Source organism: Uloborus diversus, chromosome 10, assembly GCF_026930045.1.
Source record: "Uloborus diversus isolate 005 chromosome 10, Udiv.v.3.1, whole genome shotgun sequence".
In the NCBI taxonomy this organism is placed as follows: Eukaryota; Metazoa; Arthropoda; class Arachnida; order Araneae; family Uloboridae; genus Uloborus; species Uloborus diversus.
The window spans coordinates 6,863,356-6,887,605 of record NC_072740.1 but is presented as its reverse complement, the minus strand read 5'-3'; the positions used below and the strand labels follow the sequence as shown (position 1 = coordinate 6,887,605).

At 34.3% G+C, this 24,250-nt stretch overlaps 1 protein-coding gene across 1 annotated transcript in view; it reads right to left on the bottom strand.

The window, feature by feature from the left end:
* Window positions 1–24,250, bottom strand: part of LOC129231593 (fat-like cadherin-related tumor suppressor homolog) — a 354,750-nt gene that overhangs the window by 317,654 nt on the left and 12,846 nt on the right.

Below are 24,250 nucleotides of genomic sequence, written 5' to 3'. Positions count from 1 at the left end.
GTCAATGCTTCTCAGCCACTAACAGTGAATGTTCTCTGCATTTAAGTTTTGAAGGGTTTATTTCTTCAGGAACTGACATTGCAATTTCTTTTTTAAATTCTTTAATCAGATCGCAGTTTTATTGGTAAGATGTACTGATTCCTTAGCTTTTTTTCTATCATAGGTGTATTTTCCACATTCATTTAGATATTTAAGATCATTTCATGCTTATGTTCACATAACTAGTTGATTAAAAGTTAGTATTTTAGTTGCGGGCTCATATTATCATTGGGGCCAGTCTTAATCAATTATTACTTAGAACTTATGATAAAAGATAAGCTACAGTTGGCAAACGATAAATAAAAAACACAGCAGTTGGGAAGTAAGTTCTCTTTATTTTATTTATTCATTGATTTTTGTTTTTGTTCAGACGAATCTTTCGAAAGCAACTTTTCCGTTATCCATCTTTAATTTTAGTGTTGCTCGAATAGGTAAGTCAACATACTACAGAATTAGTTTTTCCAAGAACAAGAACTGAAACAATAGTTTTTTCAGTAAGTTACCGCCCATAGCCAGATCTAAGGCAGAAATACATATACGCCAGCTCAGGCTGGCGGTGTATTTTATGCACAACAATAGTATTAAAATTTAAAAAATAAAAAAATCCTTCAGCATTCCATAACTTGTCATTTACCCTATTCAGATTTTCTCGTAGGCGCTGATGGTCAGTTTCGAAATGAGGGCATTTTTTTTTTTTTTTTTTTTAACCGGTTCGGGAGGCTTTTTCACGAAAAATGGATGTTATATCCATAAAAACAAAAAAATATATAAAATAAATAAAAATAAAACTTTTTTATACACGATCCGTAAGCAGCAATATGAAGAATAAACCCCAAGATGAAGAAAAGAACATTTCCTCTATGAAAGACGAAAGAACAATCGTGCGTGGGTTCATTCACCAAAACTTCTGTTTGATCTCCTCTAGGAAGCAGAAATTCTTCTTTGTTTCAAATAACTGGAGCAGTGCACATTTGCTTTTTTATAAAAGAATATATTATACAGCCCAAAAGAGATACTTGTTCTCAAAAGAAAGGGACTTTCTTATACTGCAAGAGGGAAACAATAAACGCGTAACAGCTTGCGCGAAGCCAATGGCTAAGTGCAATACCTGATAACTTTCATAAGTTATTTAGGGTTTAATGTTTATGAAATACAAACGTGTTCACATAAAAGTCACATAAAATTGAAAAAGAAAGTTTGGCAGCATTGATGAAAGTTTTTTCATCAATGTTTGGCAGAACAGTAAATGATTGAAATTTTCTTTCCAATGCTAGTACAAAAAGCGCTATTATTTCTTTTCAATTCAATTGCTCCTTTTCAATTCAAGCAGGGCAGCATTTGCGAGAGTGCACTTGTTTTGAATTTGATGTGAATTTTCACTCATATTAAATGGAAATCAGGCTATTTATGCATTGAAAAAAAGCTCTGAAGACAGTAGTGCTCTGGCATTTCTTTAGCCAGCTTCTAGCCCCGATTGTATGAGAAAGCATTAGATAATTCTCTTTCTTCGAGATATAAATCCATTTATTTTCTACTTTGCGTATTCAACTTGTCCTCTCAAAAAATTTAGGATTTCATTGAGCATGATCCCCCAAGGATCTGTGAACCTGGGCACCATAATTTTAGAGGGGACGAAACAAGTATTTCTTCCTTCATTCATTCTCGTTTTTAAATCATACTCTCTTAAAAAATTCCAGCGATTTTAACTCAAACTGAGTAAATTTTCACTCCTTTACAGTTTCGAAAACGCACTTTCCTTATAGGAGTGAATTTCATTCCTGTTGCGGAGCGGTTATTTTCACTCCATTTGGATAAGCTAATTTCACTCCCTTTTGATAAGTGTTTTCCACTCTTTTTTAAGACTAAATTAATATCCTAAATGAGTGATTGCTTTCCGTTTTGGAAAGCCGCTATTTCACTTTTTTTAGAATAAAATAGATAAAATCATTTCACTCTCCTTTGGTGAAATTGTTTTTTAAATGTGTTTTCATGTGCTTATGCTGTGTATTTGAATTTAAAACTGTTTTTAAAATTGTCATTTCATTTGAAAAAAAAAATTAGGTTAAAAAGTGTGAAAAAAAACTGTTTTTAGTGTTTCCGAAGAGGTTGCACAAAAACAGTATGGTAAGTACGAAGACTTTTCTAATTTATTAAAACTCTAACTGGTAATATTTCTTGAACTACTCGTATATCGTTACAAATCACCCACGTGCAATATTACGTACATTTCCGAATTTAAAGATTAAAATAAAATTAAACAAACATACACAGTTCCAAATAAATAGATTTAAAATTTTGAAACTCTATATTGATATTCTCGGTATGCCTTTTAACATTAATAATGTTTTAAAAGTTACCTCAGTTCAAATTAATTTAAAAAGTCACTCATAAATTATGACAAGATACATTTGAATTCAATTTTGTTTCTTCGGGGCCATTCATTAATTACGTAAGGACAATTTTGGCAATATTTTTGACCTTCCCTTCCCCCTATGTAAGGGTATGTAAGATTCCCTCCCCCCCCCCCATCTTACGTAAGATTCTTTTTTTTCTTCACAATAATAAAATAACAAATATTACATCACTGGGATCGTTCTTAAATTAACTATCATTATTATTTTTTTAAAACCTTTTTGAGTAAAGAAATGTTTACTGTAAGGAATCTAGACCGAATGTTTTTTCGACAAATAATTTTTGTATATGATGCGATACTAATTAAAAATAAGGCATGCAAAACACAGAGCGATTCTTTTATTATATTTTACACGTTTCATTCTTTGAAACACAAAACAGCTCATCCTAAAATACATACTTTTACCTTCCTGAAGCAAATGAAATATAATATTTGCCAAACCACTTGACCGCGGATTTCTAATATAAAATATCGGCTTGGAAAATATTAGTAAGAATGGATCTAACCCCCCCCCCCCTCCAAGCAAGGGTATGTAGAGAATTTTCCACCCCCTCCCCCTTAGGACACTTACTTAATTAATGAATTGGATGTTACACATATGAATGAGTGTATTGTACAAAGTTTATGATACTCTTTAAAGTTTATTATACACACAAACAATATTTGATTAATTTAAAATATACGTAGTGGTTGGAGCTCCGACCATCGGGAGCGGATTCGGTATCCGACCTATAGATTTGCGCATGGTCGGGTCTGTAACACCTGCCTAAAATATATATACAGTACACACACACACACCAAAGATGGTAACGACTGTTTCAAATGTCCTATTTTTGATTCGATGACCGAAACAAAATTGTTGATGAAAGTTTCATTCATTTGGAAGAAAAAGTTACAAAAAGTTCGCCGTAACATTGCATGTGGGTGATTTGTAATGATATACGAGCAGTTCAAGAAATATTAACAGTTACAAGTTGTAATAAAAAAGAAAATTCTTCGCACTTACCATGCAGTTTTTGTGCACTTCCTTCAGAAACCTCATTCGGCAACAAATATTGTTTAAATTCATTAAATGAAGACATTTAGATAGCGACATCCACTTGGTACTCGCGACCAACGTTAGGTAAGCCTAACGTGGAGGTATAGAAGATTCTCCCTAAACAAAATCACGTGACAGAATCGAACCAATGAAAATGTTTTTGAGTCCTTCTTTTAAAGAATGTTTTCATATTTCTCTCATCAAACGGAGTGTTTCCGAATTTCACGCGAATAAAGAAAAGTTTTAGTCTTGGTTTTTTCGTAAAGCGTCTTTTTTCGATAAAGCTAGCACTCAGAAAGAATGAATGCACCCGCAATAGATTTCACTCTTTTTAAGAGTTATTTTTTCGCTCTTTTGAATTAAGAGTGTATTTCACGGAGTAAAAATTTCAGACTTTAGTTTCAAATTTTAGAAAAACTTTCTTACAGTAAGTTCACAGGTGTAGTTGAAACAATCCCTGTGGTATATTTTTATCTTTTAGAATCACCTGAGCCAAATCCAGAGTTTTAAGCTTAATTAATTTCTCTTTTAACTTATTTAAAAAAATGAGCAGTTTTGTCCTGCTTTTTACTGTTAAAATATGTTAGGAAAAAAATTGCTGCTTTTGACAAACAGGATTTGCATTTTTTTTTTTTGCTAAAAGGATTTTAATACAATTTTATTTAAACAATAAGAGCATCTTCTGCTTTAATCCCAGTTTAAGGGTTTCTACTGTAAAATACAATAGTTGTATTGATTATACTTCAGTAAACAACTGTCGGTTTGAATAATTGTGCACTTGAAAATATGAAATTTTCAAGTACATTACACGTAACATCGACACTATTAAAATCAGTGCGTGTCTGTCTTTGCGCATGTCCTTAACCTACGTCAATACCAGAACCGGTGGATACAGGACATCCAGGGAAAGCTATGTCGCCCCTCCAAACTTTAAGCTGGAGATAAGGGACTGGACATCCAAAATGTCTTGAGGACATCCAGGGGGGAAAAGCATTTAAATCATCCATTATTACCCGCTGCAGGCGGCAATGAGTCACCGCGGATGGCGAACGAAGGTTAGCAAGCGAAGCGAGCGAGGGACGAAACCCCATAGTTTGAGATAAAGGTGGTCATATAGTGAACTCCCAAATTGGGTAATTGTGAACAGCGTCCACATTACAGGAAACCTACCGGTTTCGAGTAGAAGTGCTCAGTTATTGCTGTTGATGCAGAAAATGGGGGAAATAAGTGTTATTATAGGGCTGAGATTAAACAATTTTGCATCATAAAAAATATTGAACTAGAATATCATTTGATGAAAGCAGTGGGAGTTTATTTAGACTAAAAACAATCTAGGAGTTTCAGGGCAGATTTTTAGTTAAGGTTTCAGTGCCGCAGAATCCATCAAAATGAATTATTATTATGTTGTTATTTGAGTCGTCGAGAGAAAAAAGTGGAAGACAATAAAACATTATTTTGAATCATTGAAAGGTTTAGTTATCTGCACAAAACGCCATTGCTGTTCCGTTTTACGATGACTGTCTATCGGCAAATAGTTTAACCTAGACTTAAAACCAGGGCTGTGGAGTCGGAGTCGAAGAGTCGGAGTCGAGCTGATTTTGGGGAAAAGGAGTCGGAGTCGGAATCGATAGAAAACATGACGACTCCGACTCCGGGCTTCTTTTTTTCTTTCCTTTTCACTGACTCTCCTTTCATTTCTTAAAAACAGACTACCAATTGGTTCGATTACATGTATAAAAAGATACTAATGAGAACATAACTGCCATTATGACAATCAGCTAGCTTGAGTGCTTACCGAACTTTCTGTAGCCGTCCCCTAGTTTGTTTGTTTTTTAACTCAACTAATAGCAACTGTCAGCAAACGGTTTTGTTGCCTAACATTTTCAAGTAATCAGTTTCAAATAAAAATAGAAATATAGTGTTTTGTTTGATCTCAGTTATAAAACAGTAAAAGAAACGTAACAAATTAGTGAGTTGAGGCCCGTAGCTAAGGTTGAAACGTTTAAGGGTGATCGGCATATTCAAAGAAGTTCTGCCGCGAAAGCACGAATCCAAACGATTCGATGAAATAATCTAATGTTTTTTTCTTTATTAAGACTATTTCTATAAGCTTGGTTCTCACTGCAAAGTATGGAACAAAATATTTGTAAATGATTTCTTGCTTACAACACTCAATAATTGCAGTTAATCTTAAAATTTTTATATTAAGGTTAATTCTAAAGCAGCCAGTAAAATTTAAATTAAAAATTTAGCGAAGAAATATAGGTATAGTAAAAGCTATTCGTACATATTTGTATACCACCGCATATTGTGTAAAATTAGCTCCTGACGTATATGTGCCCTATTTTCGTTGAAATTTTATTGATGAAATATAATTTAAAATATTTATATTTTTTATAAACTCTGAAATTATTTTTGGGTGTCATCTACCAGATGGGTGTCACCCGGGGCAAACCACCCCCTCTCAAGAACTTGGATTTAGAAAGAAAAGCTTTCAAAAAAGCTCTCAAGTTACAGCTTTCAAAAATTGAAAGCATACGATTTGATCAATATCTATTTGTTAAACATTAAAGGGGGGCAAATTACAGATAATCCTTTTCAATTTTTTTTTAAAAGGAATTTTTAAGTCATCTCACTTTTTAACTCGTAACTATTGGAAAATTTGATTTTTAAATTGAATTTCTAACGTTGTTTGCGTCATGTGTTTACAATAAAAAACAAAAGGCGAAATTTTCATAAAAAGGAATTAATATTGCAATCTCTGTTTAGAGGTTTTCCCCCTTCCCCTGGAGGGAGAAAGGGAGTTAAAAAAATACAATGAAAAATTTTTTTAAAAATCCGGAGTCGGAGTCGGGCGTTTCAAAATCCAGGAGTCGGAGTCGGGGTCGGAGTCGGCCAATTTCCTTCCGACTCCGCAGCCCTGCTTAAAACATTAAGTAGAATGAGGATAAAACTAATTTCTGATGGGGGAAAATACAAATTATAAAAAAAAGGACCTACACGACGTTTGCTCTCAACAACTCATATAATGAGGCGGGCAAAAGAGGGGGGCGCGATAAAAAATATGATTGATAACTGGTGCGTGGTTACTGAATCAAGAGGACTCAATTATAAGCACTATCTTCATACAGCCGACAAAGTACATCTAAATATCTTTCGGATTTAGGCGTGAAATCCATTAAAGCTCAGTTTCTCAAAAAATTGAGTCATGTTTGAAACATTATAGGAAGCAATTAATTAATCACAAAATTAACTGCAACAAGAATCTTTACAAAAAGAAGCAGTATCTCATTTCGTTTTATTAAGGCCACAATCACAATAACCGAGGGCCTTACAAATCACGTTCATACATCATGTCTTAATGAGTTGCGGAATGAAGGACATACCGTTCACTTGACAACTCGTACACTTGGATGAGACAGAGCATGCTGGATCATTAAAAATAATTTCAAACCGTTTCATTTTTAATGAATCCATTCGAATCATGTTACGCAAGGAGACTTTTTTTTTTTTCACGATCCACAAAAAGTAGTCGACCCGACACACATTCCCTTTTTGACACACGCTTTCTCTTTTTGCCAGTTATAATATATACGGTTTTTTTTTTTTCGAGTGATGTCGCACCGTAAATTTGCAAAATGTCCCATTAAAATTATCGCCGTCATATTTAGGATTATATTTCTATATGCTGTTCCGTTTTGACTCCCAGTAAAAGTCAATGACACTATAAGTTAAGCACTTTTGCAAACATGGAGAAAAGTTACTTCAGAAATGCTTCATAAAGTAAACAAAATGCAATCAAATGGGTTATTCTTAGTGTTGTCTTTTCTTAAAGTCAATATAAAGATTTCTCCTTTTTTTAAAATTCCAACGTTACATGCTAAAAATGTGTTCTAACGTTGTTTCGCACACATTTTCTATGAATACTGCACACACGTTCAGGGGCGCCCTGAACTTCAACTTTTGGGAGGGTCGAAATTCCCAATTTGCCGAATGGAACTCCAAATTTTGCCAAATGGAACTAAAAATTTCGCCCAATGATGATAATTCTGCCAAATAGCACTCCCAATTTTGACGAATAGAACTCCAAATTTTGCCAAAAGATGATAATTTTGCCGAATGGAACTAAAAATTTCGCCCAATGATAATAATTCTGCCAAATAGCACTCCAAATTTTGCCGAATTGTCGGATAAAATTTGCCAAAAAGGGAAATTTTTGGAGGTCACATTGACCTTCTAAAATTTGCCAAACAGGGAAATTTTGGGAGGTCACATTGACCTTCCATTGGAGCGCGACTGCACACGTGTTTCGAAGTCGCAAATTAGAGCTCGTTCATAGCTCGATTTTCTTTCAGTGAAAGAATCATACGCGCGCAAATAAGTAACCAACAGCGTTTCATTTGTCATTAGGTACATACAGTAGGCGTTTAGGTAATTCATTCACTGTATGACATAAAAATCAAGGTTCTTGTTCATACCAAGGGGAAAAGTAAGGTGAGAGTTCCCACATTGGTAGAAACTTTAAACAAACTTTAAATAGGATATTTTAAAACAGAAGGACGAGTTTTTTTTCTTTCAGTTTAGTTTATTGCTTCAACATTTTAGATAAATATTTACTTGAACAGAAAAATTGCTTATCATACAGCACAAAATTTATTTATTGAGCAGCATCGAGAAAAGACGTTTCATTTGTTTATTAGAACACAAGTGCATCATATTAATTTAACGACATTGGCTATTCTTTTAAGGAATAAATGCCTAATAATGCTTAATAAAATACCATCTAACCAAGTTTCATTGAAATATATTTACAAAATATAATTTTGTAAATAGCTATGAATTTTTATTATATATGTTTACAAAACATAATTTTTCACCAATTACACATGTTTTCTTCAAATGCCTATATCTCTTCCACGCCTTAGAAAACAGGACAGTTTTTGTTTCGTTTTAAAGAACAACATATCAGCTATAAAAAAATTTCACCTAACCCATTGTTTCTTTTTGGGGTGTGAAAAAACCCCTGTTTTTTCTATTTTCTTAAGTCAAAGAAATTTTTACATCATGAAGAACTTCTAGTATCAGCCTATTTTTTCTGTGCTTTTAATATGCATAACTAACTGCAACAAGAAAAAAATCCTCTTACTGTTAGTCCTTCATCGACTTTTATATGCTCGAAATGATGAAAACCACTTTTTAAACCATGGTTTGACCAGGAAATTTTTTGAATTAGGTTAAACTTAAATCATTTATTTTTATGCACAAATAAAAGTTTCTTCTCTCAACTTCACAAAAAGTCATGTTTGATCTTCGTACTAATTTCAATAAATTTACTAAAGTTTTAGAAAAATGATCAAAAATGCCAAATTTTATTCATCCGCGGAACAAAAAAATAGCTACATCTCGGGAACATTTTTCAATATTGGTACATATCACCTACCGAATTTCATCAAAATCAAAAATGGTGCGACACGGCCATTTGTTGATTTAGTATTGAATGACCCCCATTGGTGAGCTTGAAAAGTAATCTCATTTTCACAAAAAATGAAAAAAAATGGTATTTTCCTTCTATTTCCCGCCATTTTCCACAACAGTTACCGATGTTGCACATCCAGCATGTATATGTATTTGCTTAAAGTTAGTCCAGGTTCTTAAACATTCTCATTTTTCGTGTGAGCATAAGTCGAGCAAAATCATGAGTAAACTAGTTTTCATTCTTAACGGCATCAGAGCGTCAAAACTGATCATCTGTATAGGAATAATTAAATTTTTGAAATGGATTTTTAACGGGAAAAAGAGAAACTAGTTCCCATTAGGAGTAGAGGTGAAAACAAATAACCCCAACAAAGCATTAAAAAGCATATTTTTGAAAAGGTTTATGAAAAGCAGAGCACATTAAAGTTTCGGATGAGTTTTTACGATTCCACATTTAGGTTTTATATTTTCAACCGCGAAAGAAGACCCTGTTTCGAAAAGCAATATTAAAAATGTGGGAATGAGAAATCGATTTTTCTGCAACCACGTAAAACTTTATTAAATTTATCACGAAAACATCTTTAGAATAAACAGAGTCATAAATTATGGCTCTATAATGTGGACTGAACTCGGAGAAAAGTTTGCCCATAAATTCGATTTTGAGTTGATAAATATTAAAAATGGCACTAAAAGAGACACGCAACTTTTACATCACTCTTAAATCGTTCTACATTTTCAATTTATGTGATCGAATGAGTCTCGCCAGTCATAAAGCAAACTGTAAGCGAGACTTTTTATCTTTGAAGAAAAACACATCTCTTTCATTTTCATGTCAAATATTAGCCATCTATTGGATGGAAATGCAAGTTGGAGTCATATTTACAATTCATTTTTTATTTGAAAGCTCTTAACGTAAAATGGTTCATTATTAAATACTGCATACAGTTCGCTTACTATTGAAACAACTATTCCACTCATGCATTTGATATTAAAATAACCAAGAGCTAACCATTATTTTTGTTATTTTTAAATTGACATCAAGTCAGTAATTTTTGTATCATGGTCACTTTCACTTTGAGAAAGAAACATCGAAGTCCAATGTACTACGTACTAACGCTACTTTATTATTATTTCGTTTGATGTTTTAAGTTCTTTTTCCTCCCTAATTTATTCAAAAGCTATGTCAAACGTGTGATTGAATTTAATATTTTGCACTGTTAGGAAAATTGAGAGTAAAAATTCTTTACTCTGGGGAACTAAAAGAAAATAAATTAAAGATATCAAAATATATTTTAAATATATATATCTATACTTAAAGTCTTTAAGCCAAATCTATACTAATTTATACTAATAATATAAAGTTAAAGAGTTTGTTTGTTTGAACGCGCTAGCTAATCTATGGAACTACAGGTTCGAATGGAAAAAACATTTTTGTGTTGAATAGTCCATTTATTGAGGAATGCTATAGGCTATTTTTTTTTTTAATCAGATTGAACGAAATACACTGGTTATCATAAATTAAAGAAAAATCACAAAAAAAGCGATAACTCTCTCAAAAATAAGCCAAACCGTGTAAAATTTGAATATGTTTGAATAAGAATTGCTCAATAAAAGTATAATATGCAAATTAGTGGCGCTGCACATGGAGTGCGTCATCTGTGAGGAGCATAAAAAGTCCATGTTTGAGAGCAAGCCTATAAACTGTGTTGTGATACTGCCATAAGAAATCCCAGACAGCCCTTTTGTAACAATGACTTCCAGGCATCATTGGCCAGCAGAATTACAATGGAGAGTCATTGGGAGACTAGAGGCAGTTCAAAGTCAAACAAAAGTAGCCAGATGGCTAAATGTGAGTCCTTTTGTGGTTTATAGACTTTGGAGCCAATTTCAAAAGACAGATTCGCCATCCAGGAGGTTCAGCCACGGACGGCCAACAGCTACGACGAGCGCCGATGACCGGTTTTTGGGGTTATGTGCACACAGGAATGGAGCCGTTACTCCGACTCACCTCAGATCCTTCCTCGCTGCAGCCACCGGAAGGTTGGTGTCAACGTCAACTGCACGTAAAAGGCTTCACGAAAGTGGTCTGTCACCACCAGCCACTTGTGGGCCACTCAGAGGTCGCCATAGAAGGGACCGTTTACAGTGGGCATGACAACATATCCAGTGGACATCTGATCAATGGAGAGTTTTTCTCTTTACGGATGAGTCGAGATTTAGTCTAGGAAGTGATAGTAGGCGTTATTTAAAATAGAGATAACCTGGAACCCATTACCATCCGTCAAACATCCGCGAAAGAGATAGATACGAAAGAGGCAGTGTCTGTGTTTGGGGTGGCATTTCTTTAGGTGGATGCAAGACCTCCATGTCTTTCAAGGGGAATCGTGAATGCTCAGGTTTATAGAGATGACATCCTTGATGCTTATATGCACCAATATGCCGGGGCAATAGGTGATGCTTTCCTGTTACAGTGCGATATCGCAAGACCACAGAGAATTCGCATGGTAGATGACTATCTTCAACAAGCTACAATTCTCCGCATAGAGTGGCCAGCACCCTTGCCGCGCTTGAGTGTTTTACAAGAGCAATGGTTCCCGCTTCCTGTGGAACTGATAGACCGTATAATTGACAGCATCACACATCGCTGTATGTGCTGTATTGCTTCTAGAGGGGAACATATTTCATATATAAGGTACTTTTCCTATAGCAAACTGACACTTTCGATTTGTTCATTTTAGGGATGTGTTAATTTCTGTACTGCCATAATGGTCTGATAATTTCTTTTTATGTTATTTTATATGTTACTATGTGTTGCATATTGTGGGTAAGTTTCATAAAATTCTACATTTAACTTTTTGAGTAATTGTCATTTTTGTGATTTTTCCTTCATTTATAATAACCAGAGTATTTGTAATTGCAAATTAAATGTTTAATTAATTGTTTAGTTCTACGAATTCCTAATAGATGGCGGGATAAGTTAACTCATCGAGAGAGCGCTGGCTGATAGTGTCGATAGCTGCGAGGAACCATGCCACGCGGCTCAGACGCGTGGTCGGCTACGATATTGTTGGACTGTTGTAGTCAGCGAACTGATTTTTGAATGCGGTTTTTTTTTTTCGATATTCAGGTACATAATTTGACTTTGTAGGATTTTTCTATTGGGTTTTGTTCTCTTCATTTCTTCAACGTTTGTTTTTGTTCTTATATTTGAAGATAGTTACTAATCTAAGTAAAAAATTTGATTTGTCGTATTATTCAATTGCGATTGTTCTTTATGTCATTTTTATCATAGTATTGTTTATTTGGTGAAACATTTTAAATTGCAGAACAAACCGTTTCACTCGCTAAAAGGCAGGGTTACGGTAGCGTGGTTGCTTGGCGCGTTAAGAGATGAACTATGTAGTTGAAGGATTATTATGAGTTTTAAAGCATCTGTGTTAAGATTTTTATGAGTTTTGACAATTTTAAACTCCGAAGAGACTGTAATAGGTCTTTTGAAAAGGTGTGTACGCATTTTAGTTGAAGAAAAATGATCATTTCACATCAGAAAGGGGGAGGGGGCTGGATTTTTTAATTCTACGGACTTCCTTTAAATTCTTATCACGGGCATCGCCGTGCGGGTACTGCTAGTTAATTATAAATTTGGTTGAAAGGTTCCTAATGTTATTGACACATCTGCTTTAATTTTCATGCGTAACAGTCGTTAAAATACTGTTTTGAAGAAGTATTTTGAGGAAATCGAAAAGAGTAAAGGGACATTCCACGCCTGATCAAAGAGCCTCTCAACCTGACCATCATCAATTTCTACTAAATTCACAGGTTTGAGTTTACTCATTTAGTGATAGAAATTTTTTTTTTTTTTTTGACCGTTAGTTTTTTGTCTGAGTCTACCTACCCCCAAAAGTACTTCAAAAGTGCAATTTCGGCACTTACAAAAATTCAATTTTCTCAGTTTCTATGATAGTTAGAGTTCCGTACTAGGTGTCATTTAAATACTCTTGGAGAAGCCATTCATATTATGTGTCTTGGAGAGGTTATTTGAAATTAATATTTCAAAGTCACAAAAATCATAACTTGACCTTGAATATTTTCAAAAGTATATTTTTTTTAATTAGAAAAAATAATAATAATAATTTTTGCCTACTAAAGTGGTCTACATGTGGTAAAGACTTCGGAATGGGACTGCAGTGAGATCATACTGAAAATTAATTCTGAAATATTTCGATGCCGCAGAATAACGCTTTTTTTTTCCCACTGTGATATTGCTAATCGATAAGAAACAATAGAATATCCATTCCTTTCACTATTATTGATGTGGGAAAATATTCATAATGGGAATGCTATTCGATCATGATGAAAAAGAAGTGATTTTTCAAAGTCTCACCATTTAAATTATTGAAGTTGAACTGTTAGCCACAGACAATCATGACATCCGAAGATAATTGCAGATAAAATTGCAAAGCCGAAAATACTTTTTATAACCAATGGTTCGCACAGTCCAATTCTTGCTTTGAGAGGCCGTAAACCCTTTTTTTAGGGTTTCTCCTGGGGTTTACTTTCGTAATAATATCATTTACTGTTGGTGCATTAAGAACATTCTTAAAGTTCAGATAGTAGAAGGAACGTGAAGGCCCATGAGGATGTAAAAACTTCTTCTGCGTTGCTCTTTTTTTATTTTCTTTGTCTGCATCTACAGGTTGCGGAAAAAATGGCAACCTTTTTGTATGAGTTTTTACGCGAACATGTTTAAGTGCAGCCACATGATTATTTTACTATTAAATTCTCTGTATTTTTCTGTGCCAGTCATTTGTCAAGTTTCTATCGATTAATTGACATGCTTTTGTTTGTTGTACGTCAAACAAACGCGTTGCAATTTTGGAACTGTTTCGGCAAGGAAAACGTCAATGTTAGATTGTTCGTTTGCTCGGTGTAGGAAAGGACGTCATGTCTGTAGCAATCAAACTATACAAGGAAATTGATTACGATGGCCGCCGTCCAGGAAGTCGCAGAAAGCGGACCTTCAACATGTCCACCCACCGCAAGATCATCAAGAAGGGAGTGCAGCGAAATTCGAGGCTCTCCATGAGAAAAATCGCTCGTGAGACCGGCATCAGCGATCGAACTGTACGCCGAATGGCGAAAGAGGAGCTCAACCTCAAGGCGCGACGACAACAAACGCGTACGGTTGCAAAGATGCCGCCAACTCAAGTGTCGGGCCGCTGCTCAACGATGAGAGCGTATCCTCTTCACGGAAGAGAAGCTGTTGATCGTCGGGCAAGCGCACAACCAACAAAACGACCGGATCTGGTCCTCGGATGCTCCAGGCACCTCAGCCGTCGCCGGACACCGTCGAAAACAGGCGGAATCTGCGCCAGCGGTAAGACCCCACTCGTTTTCATGGATCAAGGAGGAAAATCAACCAAGAAGTCTACATCCGCGACATTCTCGAGACTGTAGTGCTTCTCTACGCACAACAGCACATCGTCGATGCAAATTGGACGTTTCAACAGGACTCGGCGCCGGTTCACAAGGCAAAATGACGCAAGACTGGTGCAAGACCCATTTTCTAGACTTCATTTCATTGGCGGAATGGCCACCCTACTCGACGGACTTCAATCCGATGGACTACAGCGTGTGGTCCATTTTAGAGGCCAGGGTCTGTGCTAAGCCCCACAAAAGTTTGGAGAAGCTGAAGCAATCGCTTCGTCCGGAATGGGTTCGACTGTCACCGGAGAACTGCGGCCCATCGCTGAAAATTTCAAGTCACGCCTAGACCTGTGTATCGCCGCCGAAGGAGGCCACTTTGAAACAGGCTGAATATAATGTGGCCAAAGGTCCATGTTATTGTTATTAACTGTTAAATTTGTCAAAATTTCTTTGTTTGATAAAATTATACTATAAAAAAAGTTGCCATTTTTTACCGCACCCTGTAAAACTCATCCTAGTCACTAATATCCATCATACACTCGATAACAAAGAAATCAACGCACCAAGAAGCGATCATTCGATTGCTTTGAAATTTTGTATGCATGAGCTGAGAAAAATAAATTTTTGTAAGTACCGAAATTTCACTTTTTCGCGATTTTTGGAGAACTTTGGCGGGTCTCACGCAACAAACTAATGGTCAAAAAAATCTTTTTTAAAAAAGAACTTTTTCTCCCTATAAATACGTGGGTAGACTCAAATCTAAATTTTAGTAAAATTAATTGACACGAATCTGAAAAGTTTTTTTTTATTTTTTATTTTAGGTTGAATGATCCTAAAGCGCTCTCATTTGCTCTCAATTGAAACGAGCTGATGTGTGCATCACATGACTTCCTTTTACTCCAATTTAATGTCATTTCCCCATTACTGGAAATTTTAATGTGATTCGATTGTTTACTCTCTAAATATCACCAACAGTGGCCAAATAAAATCAGATTTATTAAAAAAAAAAATCGTCAAATTTGTCACCAAGTTGGCGACCAAAAGACTGGCGATATATCGACAAGTGTCCGCCAAATGACAACACCACTTGAGTTTACATCGAAATTAACAATGATTTCCCCTCAAAAAGGGGCAAAAGACCCCTTTAGAAACACCCGAATGGAACCAAAAGGAGAGGTGCACAACTAGACTCCACTAAGAGTCTACATACCAAATTTCAACTTTCTAGGACATACCGTTCTTAAGTTATGCGACATAAATACGTACTTACGCACATACGCATATCCGCACATGCATACATATGTACATACAGACGTCACGAGAAAACTCGTTGTAATTAACTCGGGAATCGTCAAAATGGATATTACGCGTGTCTATACGTTCTTAGGCACTTATCCACATGTGGTCGCGGCCAAAAAAACCTCATCATTCATTCGGGGCTGAGTAAAATGGAAATTAAGGTCGATTTTTGAGTGAAAATTTTTTTCACGAATAAGATACTTCCTTTTTTGTAAAAGGAAGTAAAAAGAATAAATATATTCAATAGAAAAATTGAAGGGCTCGGGGGGCAAGAACGTGATATGTCACATGAGTTTTTTTTTCCGGTAGGCCAATTTCCAACTTTTGAAAAATTCTACAAATATTTTTATAGATATTATACATTCTATATTCTGCAATACCAAAACCAGATACGTTATTCTGACAATGACATAATCCATTGTCATGTTTATTTCAATTATCAAACAAGCATTTAGAACAAAAAAAAACTGATTTTTTCAAAAGTGTGACTTATCACATTCTTGCCCAGAGCCCTTCAATTGTGTTTCGTCTTATTCGCCCATTTAATTTCAGAAACTTGCGTATGAATTTCCATTAAAATGACCCAAGAGTCCGAAGGGAAGAGACAAGATCGCTCTGCTTACTCCTTCCTAACGGGAATCCATGACACTATGGGAATAGAGAGTCAAAATTTGGACAACCTCAAGAGGACAGGAATAAAGCTTCGACTGTCCAACACAGATAGAAGAGTATTGATGGGTTTCGGAAGCGAGCCTCAGGGATCGAAAGATAGCGCTGGACTCATTTCTTGGAGGAGAGAAAAAACGTCGATCTCTCCATAAAACAGAGAAAGGAAGCCCAATTTCAACACGAAATCCGTAAAAAGAACAATAATGAGACTAGTGAAATCGGGAACAGTTGCTCAGAGAAGAATCGTTGCAATCGTAGAGCCAAATAGAACGAACGCCATTTTCCCGGGTAGGGAAGCATGATCTGAGAATCGGGATGTTTAAAGATAAAGAACTGATATTTAACAGGCAGGGGTGCTTACTAGAGGGGAGACGGGTCCATTGCACAGAATGCAATACTGAAATTTTTAGGGGGTGAGCTACAGTTCTTGTGGGGTGGACAGTCCTAATTTAATGCATTTTAAATTTACATGCAATAATACTTCTACTTGAAATGGAAAGAAGGGGGGGGGGAGAGATTGGCGTATTATTTTTTTTTCGGGGGAGGGGTGCTGTAGCTTTGGAAGGAGGGGCACCATCGCACTTGGAGGATGGACACACTTGATTACTAACTTTAACTTTGCATAAAATAATATTTCCACTTGAAATGTATGGAGGGGGGAACGGGGGTACTGCTTCGTTTTACGGGAATAGGGGGGTTCTAAGTGGGTTGTGTCATCCCTCTTGGGGGTAAACACCTTTATTTTCATGCTTTTAAATTTTGTATGACATAATATTCCCTCTTGAAATGTACTCTAAAAATTCCGAAGAAATGCTCAAAACAGCAATTTTTAGATGCCCCCCCATTCCAAAACCCGACGCACAAGGGGGTAGGACTTTTTACCTGTTCTTATTGGGAGGGTAATAAACAATTTGCACCAGGTTTAGTGGTCAACTTAGACAGGTGGTCAACTTATAAAGGGGGTAATGATTTTTTTTTTTTTGTCATTTCTTGCACCATGTCATTTTTTGACTGTTCAACTCACTTTCATTGTTTAACATTACTTTGAAACAATAATTTAAAATGTTATTCAAATATTTTAGAGGTTATTTTTCTCAGAATGACGTATAATGTATCGTGTAAATTTAAAATTTCAGTAAATTGATCAAAAAAAAATCATTGTTTATAAAAGTTATTTGATATTAATAGTTCGTAAAAATTCATAGCTAATCAAAAATAACAAATTTTTCGCTTATTTTTTTTTCTCATATACATTTAATACATTTATAACCATGATGATCTACTTTTCAATAAAATAACTCCTTATTGAAGTTTGGCGCACTTATTAGACACTAGTTTTGGAAATTCCATATGCGTCAGCTAATTTTCTCTGGATTTCCCCCTTTTCAATTAATTTTAATATTTGATGCTTTTTTTCAATCTCAAGTTCAACTAACTTTCTTTTTGAAGCCATTTTATGTAAAACTATAACACAAAGAGCAACAAGCTGGTCTCTCATAGTTCTAAAAGGCAGTTGAAAATGAAGATGTCCTATTTCTTAATCCCTTGCACCAGAAATACTGCAATGCAAGTAACTTTTACTCTAGCACAATTCCAGTGTTGCCACAAAATATTGCAACTGGTAAAATAATACTTTGTACTTTTCTACCGACACATGTTTTCATTGAACAGAAAGTACAAAAGGTAATCTCAAATAGAACAACAAAAGAAAAACAAGTTTGGAGAATAAAAGGGTTCTTAGTAGTTTTCCAATGTGGTTAAACTTATAAGGAGGTTTAGTTATGCTGCTGTTTTATTTAGTTGGTAAAATGTTGGTCTGGCATCAAAAATATTCTTGGAAAGCTATAAAAAAATAATAATAAAATAAAATAATTTGCTAAATTAAGTTTTAATAAACAAACCAAGTGGTCAACTTACAAAGGGTTTTTTACAGTACTCCAAACCAAATTTGGGGTACATTAGTGGTCAAGATAGGTGGTCAAGATAGAAAGGTGGTCAAGTTACAGAGGTTTTCCTTCATTATGCAAGATAGGGCTAATTCCGTTCCTGATAAAAGCGGTCAACATAGACAGGCGGTCAACTTACAAAGGTGGTCAACTTTACAGGTTTTACTGTATTACTCTAATGGTAATACAATATGTAGTCAACTTACACCAGTTTTTATGTTAAAAAAGCTGACTTTTTATGATTATAATATTTTTGTTAAGAGTATTTATATTTAACGTACATAGTTTTAATAAACATTTCTTTATTTATTGTGGTTCATATTATAGCCTGTTTCATATATTTTATTTATTTATTTATTTTTTTAGTTCTCTCTTCTATTTACATTTTTTTAAATGTAACCGAAAACACACATTAATTTTTTTTTTTTTTACTTTTACCTCTGACCATACTACACTTTGATAATATTTCTATTTAGAATTGCAGTACTATTTTCAAGTAAGTTCAATTTTGAAAATTTTCTGACGTCACAAACAGTTTATTTTTTTGTGTTGTAAAATTTAATAACTTAATTTTATGATATGCTGAAATGAACCTGCGATTTTTAGAATGGAAAACATATCTTACGATTTGGCAACTGAGAAATATCTTACAAAATGAACTATAATTGCTTTACACATCTAAACCTGAATAAAGTTTTTTTTGATTCATTTTTCATACGCATATTTTCTTACTTTTAGACGATTTCAGTTATTTTTTCTTCAAAGAATATTACTAATCTAATGAAACATTTCGAATGTACGTGAGTATGCCGTGCAGAGAGATTACTTGCAACTTTTTTAATGAACAAAGTCGTTCAAATGAACGAGTTGAATGAACGATCCTCTGATGAACGGATCATTAAAAAGAACAGCGTTGCCCACTTCTAGTTTTTTTGGAGTACGTATTGAGAAGTTACATATTTTAATTATGAATGTATATATCTAAAGTAAACTTGTTGGTAAAGATTTGTAAATAGTGGTTTCTGAAGGTATGAAATTGTGTTCGACGTTGCGATTCGTGATGGTTATTTTTATATGCTATTGTGTTTTTTTTTTTTTTCAATTGATATTGAATGATTCAGACCGACAACCATGACTAATGCAGGGATGACAGTGGAATTTTTCACAAAACCCAGGATTGGGCCCAGAAAATGTCCAAGATCGAGGGGGAAAATCAAAGATCATGTTGTAACTGATAATGATTCTTAAAATGTGTTCACTTTTTTTTATAATGGTCGATTATTAATCTTAAAAAGTATGAAGTAAAAAAATACGATAATAAGTTCCAAAATTCATCTCTTAATATGTATTCTTTTTGGACTCATTTCTTGAAAAAATGGTGGTTACACCAGTGTGCCAGTTAACCAAGTGCTAATCGATTTCAGAAAAAAAAGTTTAATTAATGTTTTGATACAATTATACAGATAGTACAAGTAAATGACATCCAGAGCTAAAAAGGGGAAAACTGCCGCGGGCAGTTAAACGGCAGTAACTGCGAATTTTTATTATTATTACTTTTTTTTTTGCATTTTTGTCTTCTATTGTACGTTACCCTTATTGTGAAAGCTTGTTTTCCGCTGAATAAAAGCGCGAAAAAAGTTAAATAAATTCCAACATTTCCCTATTGTTAGTACTGAACGCAAAAGACGTTTTTTCAAATGTCTCGAAAACTTATTTCCGCAGAAACTGCTGTTTACCTGCCCACGGCAGTAGATTCCCCACTCCATTCTTTTTAGATAGTCGCAGATTGCGCATGAAAGAAACCTCCATTCTAGATTGCTCAGCCAAAAAAATATATTTTAGTAAATATATTATGTTTTACCCCCCCCCCCGTTAAAATATTTAATAAATGTATCGTTTTCATCAATAAAGCTATGGCAGCCCAAGCTATGGCAGCCCTAGTCTTTAGGTTATCTATTAACCTAGCGAATAAAATGCTAAGTAAGGAGAGCAAGGAACTGTCACATGACCACAAGGTTTATTTGAAGGCAAACATATTCAAAAAGTTAACTCCGATAAAAATTCAAAGTAAGTCAAAACAGAATCATATGAAGACATTTTACAATTCAAAAAATCAACTCTGATCTTTCACGAAACAGAAAATTTTGAAACTTTAAAATGCTCAGTAATAATAGCAAGGAACTGTCACATGACTACAAGGCTTAATTAAATGCATAAATATTCAAAAACTAACTCCGGTAAAAGTTCAGAATAAATCAAAACAAACGATCATATGAATACATACTACAATTCAAAAGATCAACTATGATCTTTCAGGAAACAGAAAATTTTGTTTTCGATCATATAAAATTAGGCATTAATCTAATACTTTTAGATAAAACGAAATGATCAAAGAAATTTTAATTAAAAAGAGCTTCTTTCATTTTCTTAATAAATCAAATGAGATTTTTCTTTGACCCCATTTCGCATCAAACAAACGCCAAAGATTTCTTTTACTTTCTTTCATCCTTTGAAAAAGGACATTCTCCCGATTTAATTGGCGATAGTTTTATTTCGCGGATGACACAACACAAACTAAATGATTAGTGAAAAGTCATCCTAGAAGTTATTTAGTTTAACATTTAATATTCTGTTAATCATATACAAAAAATGTAAAGCAACCAAATCTTTATTTTCATAGATATTGATTAGGAAAAAATACAGAAATTCCACCACGTAAAATGTTAACAACAAGAGCCATGTTTGTAACAAAAAACGTCTAAAAAAAACAAGACTATATGCAAACGTATGGTCGCAAACGAGATGTAAAAATAATGACGCGCTACATGCACACAAAGCCAGAAAGTGATGGATGTAAAACAGGTTAGCGATATTTTAGTGATGATTACAGCAGGCTAAGAGATGTTTTTTGTTATGCATTTAGCCTTTTTCTTCTTTTTCATTTTACAAGAAAATAGGCTAAAAATGGGCGCACATCGCTTGTTCAATAAAACGGAAAATACATTTCTTAGTTTAAGAAAATCATCAGTGAATAAAAATGATTCATCGATCATACTGATTTCATCAGCCATTATCATAAATAAAACTATAAATGAGGAAATTATCAGTCATAATTTCATTTATATACAAAAAAAAAAAAAAAAAAAAAAAAAAACATCAAATGAGGCGTCGAAAAGTGGTTCCCCCGATTTAAGGCAAAATAAGTTGGTTTCTTAAGTGCTCATGATACGGTATTGGGAAAGAGAATCACTTTCGAAATGGATCCGCACTCAAATGAAACGAAATCCTATTTAATAACAAAATGAAAGGTACAAAAGGGGAGGGGGAGAGGGCACCTCCATTCCGCGATTCCTTCTTCAACATTCATTCCACGGATAGCGTTCGGAAGTGACATCGAAAATGGGATCTGTGAGCGGGAACTCATTAGCATATCCTATTTGCAAGACTCTGCGCCACGAGAGAGTCCTTCCGTAAAGCCACATAGCTAGGTGTGCCCTCTCATTCTAACGAGTTTCTATTCAGAATCTCCCTCGCTTCATATGCATACTAAACCAGCTTTTCATTCACACAACAGAATGAATCATGTTCAACACATGTCATAACACGCATTCAGATTATGTTTAAAGTTTCAAATTGGAAATGATTTATCATTACTATATCCGATTGTAGATGCATCGCCATTGAACAACGAGTCTAAAAGACCCGACTCCTTAAAATGAAAGGTGCAGTTTGCTCCTAAAAAAATGAAAGGTCGTTATTTTGAACGGTGAACGGTTTGGAAACAATATACCGATGTACTAATAGTAGTCTTACCATACTTCGTTCGTTCGTTCCTTTTAACGGTGAACAGTTTAGAACATTGCGCTGCAAAAAGATTTGATTTAGTTCCGATCCTTCGTTCATTTTTACTCTTATTAGTCTGCCCGTTTTGTTTACGCTCAATTTTATAATTAAGTTTTCGCCATCACTTGCTCTTCAGCTTTTTGTCTCCATCTTGTTTACGCCGGTAAGTTAATTAAAATTTATAGCTTATTTTATGGTGTTTTAATTACTTAAAACTCAATTAATTTATAATTTTTCATTTTTTATGTTTTATTGTATACAGGGTGTTCCGTTTTAACCTGCAAGACCTTTATTTTCGCAACCGTTAGTCCTAGATGTATACTTCCAACTGCAAAAATCTTCAAAATCAAATGCAGGGTTAGGATATTGAATGTTTGAAGCGCAAATAACAATGAGTCAAAAAATACAAAATTTAACTTTTTATACGGGCCCCAGGTCCCCAAACTTATACCTAGGGAAATAATCTCCATTGAAAAACAATTCCAAAGCAAAACTTTTGAAATTAGTACTACCAATATTCACCGAGATATGAAACGCAGCGTTTTGTGACTTACACCACTTCTCAATCGCCGTCAATGACACCTTTTGGGGGAAAATATAGTGGTTAACAAGTGTTTAAAATTACATGTGTGCATAGAGAGTGATTTTTTCAAATTATTGGAGGTTTTGTGGTGTGTTTTTGCGTATCAAGGCAAACATTTGCATTGATTTTTGAATAGCAATGAAAAATAAAATATCTTGTTTTTCATACTTTGAAAACCTGTTATTCTTCTGAAAGAGCGATATGTTCCAAACTCATCTTCTGTATGGTGCCTTAAAACTTTAAACTGGAGTATCTCCTTGAGTTTTGGTCGCACAAGGCAAAAATATCAAGTTTTTCGTGTTAGCAATAGTTTTCAATGGAGATTATTTCTCTAAATATTAGTTAGGGGACCTAAGGACCCGTATAAAAAGTTAAATTTCGTATATTGTGACTTATTTTTATTTTTGCTTCAAACTTCCAATATCTTAACTCTGCATCTGATTTTGAACATTTTTGCAACTGGAAGTATACATCTAGGACTAACGGTTGCAAAAATAAAGGTCTTGCAGGTTAAAACGGAACATCCTGTATATTGGCATGTTTTTTTTTTTTTTTTTTAATTTAGCTCATTTTTATTGTTTTTTCCCCCTCCAAAGAATATTACAGAGTCAATGAAACATTTTCAATGCTCGAATGCAACTATTGCAGAGCATCTGCAGTTATTTAAGTCGTTTAATGAGCGAGTTCGGTGTACGGTTGTGGAAAAAAAAAAAAAAAAAAAACTTAAAATGCAAGTTCAAAGTGAAATCCTGTTTTAAAGTAAGTGAAAAATAGTCTTCTTCAGCAGTACTCTTGCACACTACGAAATTCATTGCTTTGGTTAAATAGAGTAGAAATTAAGGTCACATTTTGTTCATTTTTCGAAAAACATAGTTAGCTCTTAAGAGGCGGAAATTAGGTTCACTATGATGAACCACGCGTTAAAACTACTTACCGAATGTCGCCTTATCTCAGACGTTCCTACTTTTACCTTAAAGGAAATAAATTTTACCTTTTGGAAACTGGATGGTGCTCTCTGATCATTTTCCTTTCAAATGATAAAAGTTGTTTCACTTGTTTTTTAATGAGATTCATGTCTGTTTGCAATTCAATGACATATCACAACTCGTTTAATAGAATCATGATGACATCTTTTTTAACGCAACGTAAAATAAGTGCAACAAGAAAAATGTTTAATCCTGTGACATCAGACAATTCCCGTGTCATGTCAGTCAGTTTTTTTTTGTTTTTTTAATTTCAGCAAATTATTGCGTGAAGAAATTTCGCTTTGTTTAAAAAAAGGGTAATATTTTGTGAAAACCTCACCCACATTGAGATTTACGTGTGCTGCTGGTAAGGAGAAAAATAAGCAAAGATAAAAGGAATGTAGTAAAGGGGAACGTAAGTTCCCACTGCACATATGTTACCAATGTACTTTTAATTTTGTTTTTTCTTTTCATTATTTCTATCTTGATTCAGACCAAAAAACTTCACTTATCTATTCAATTCCAATACTGATGGCACTGAACTAAACGCAT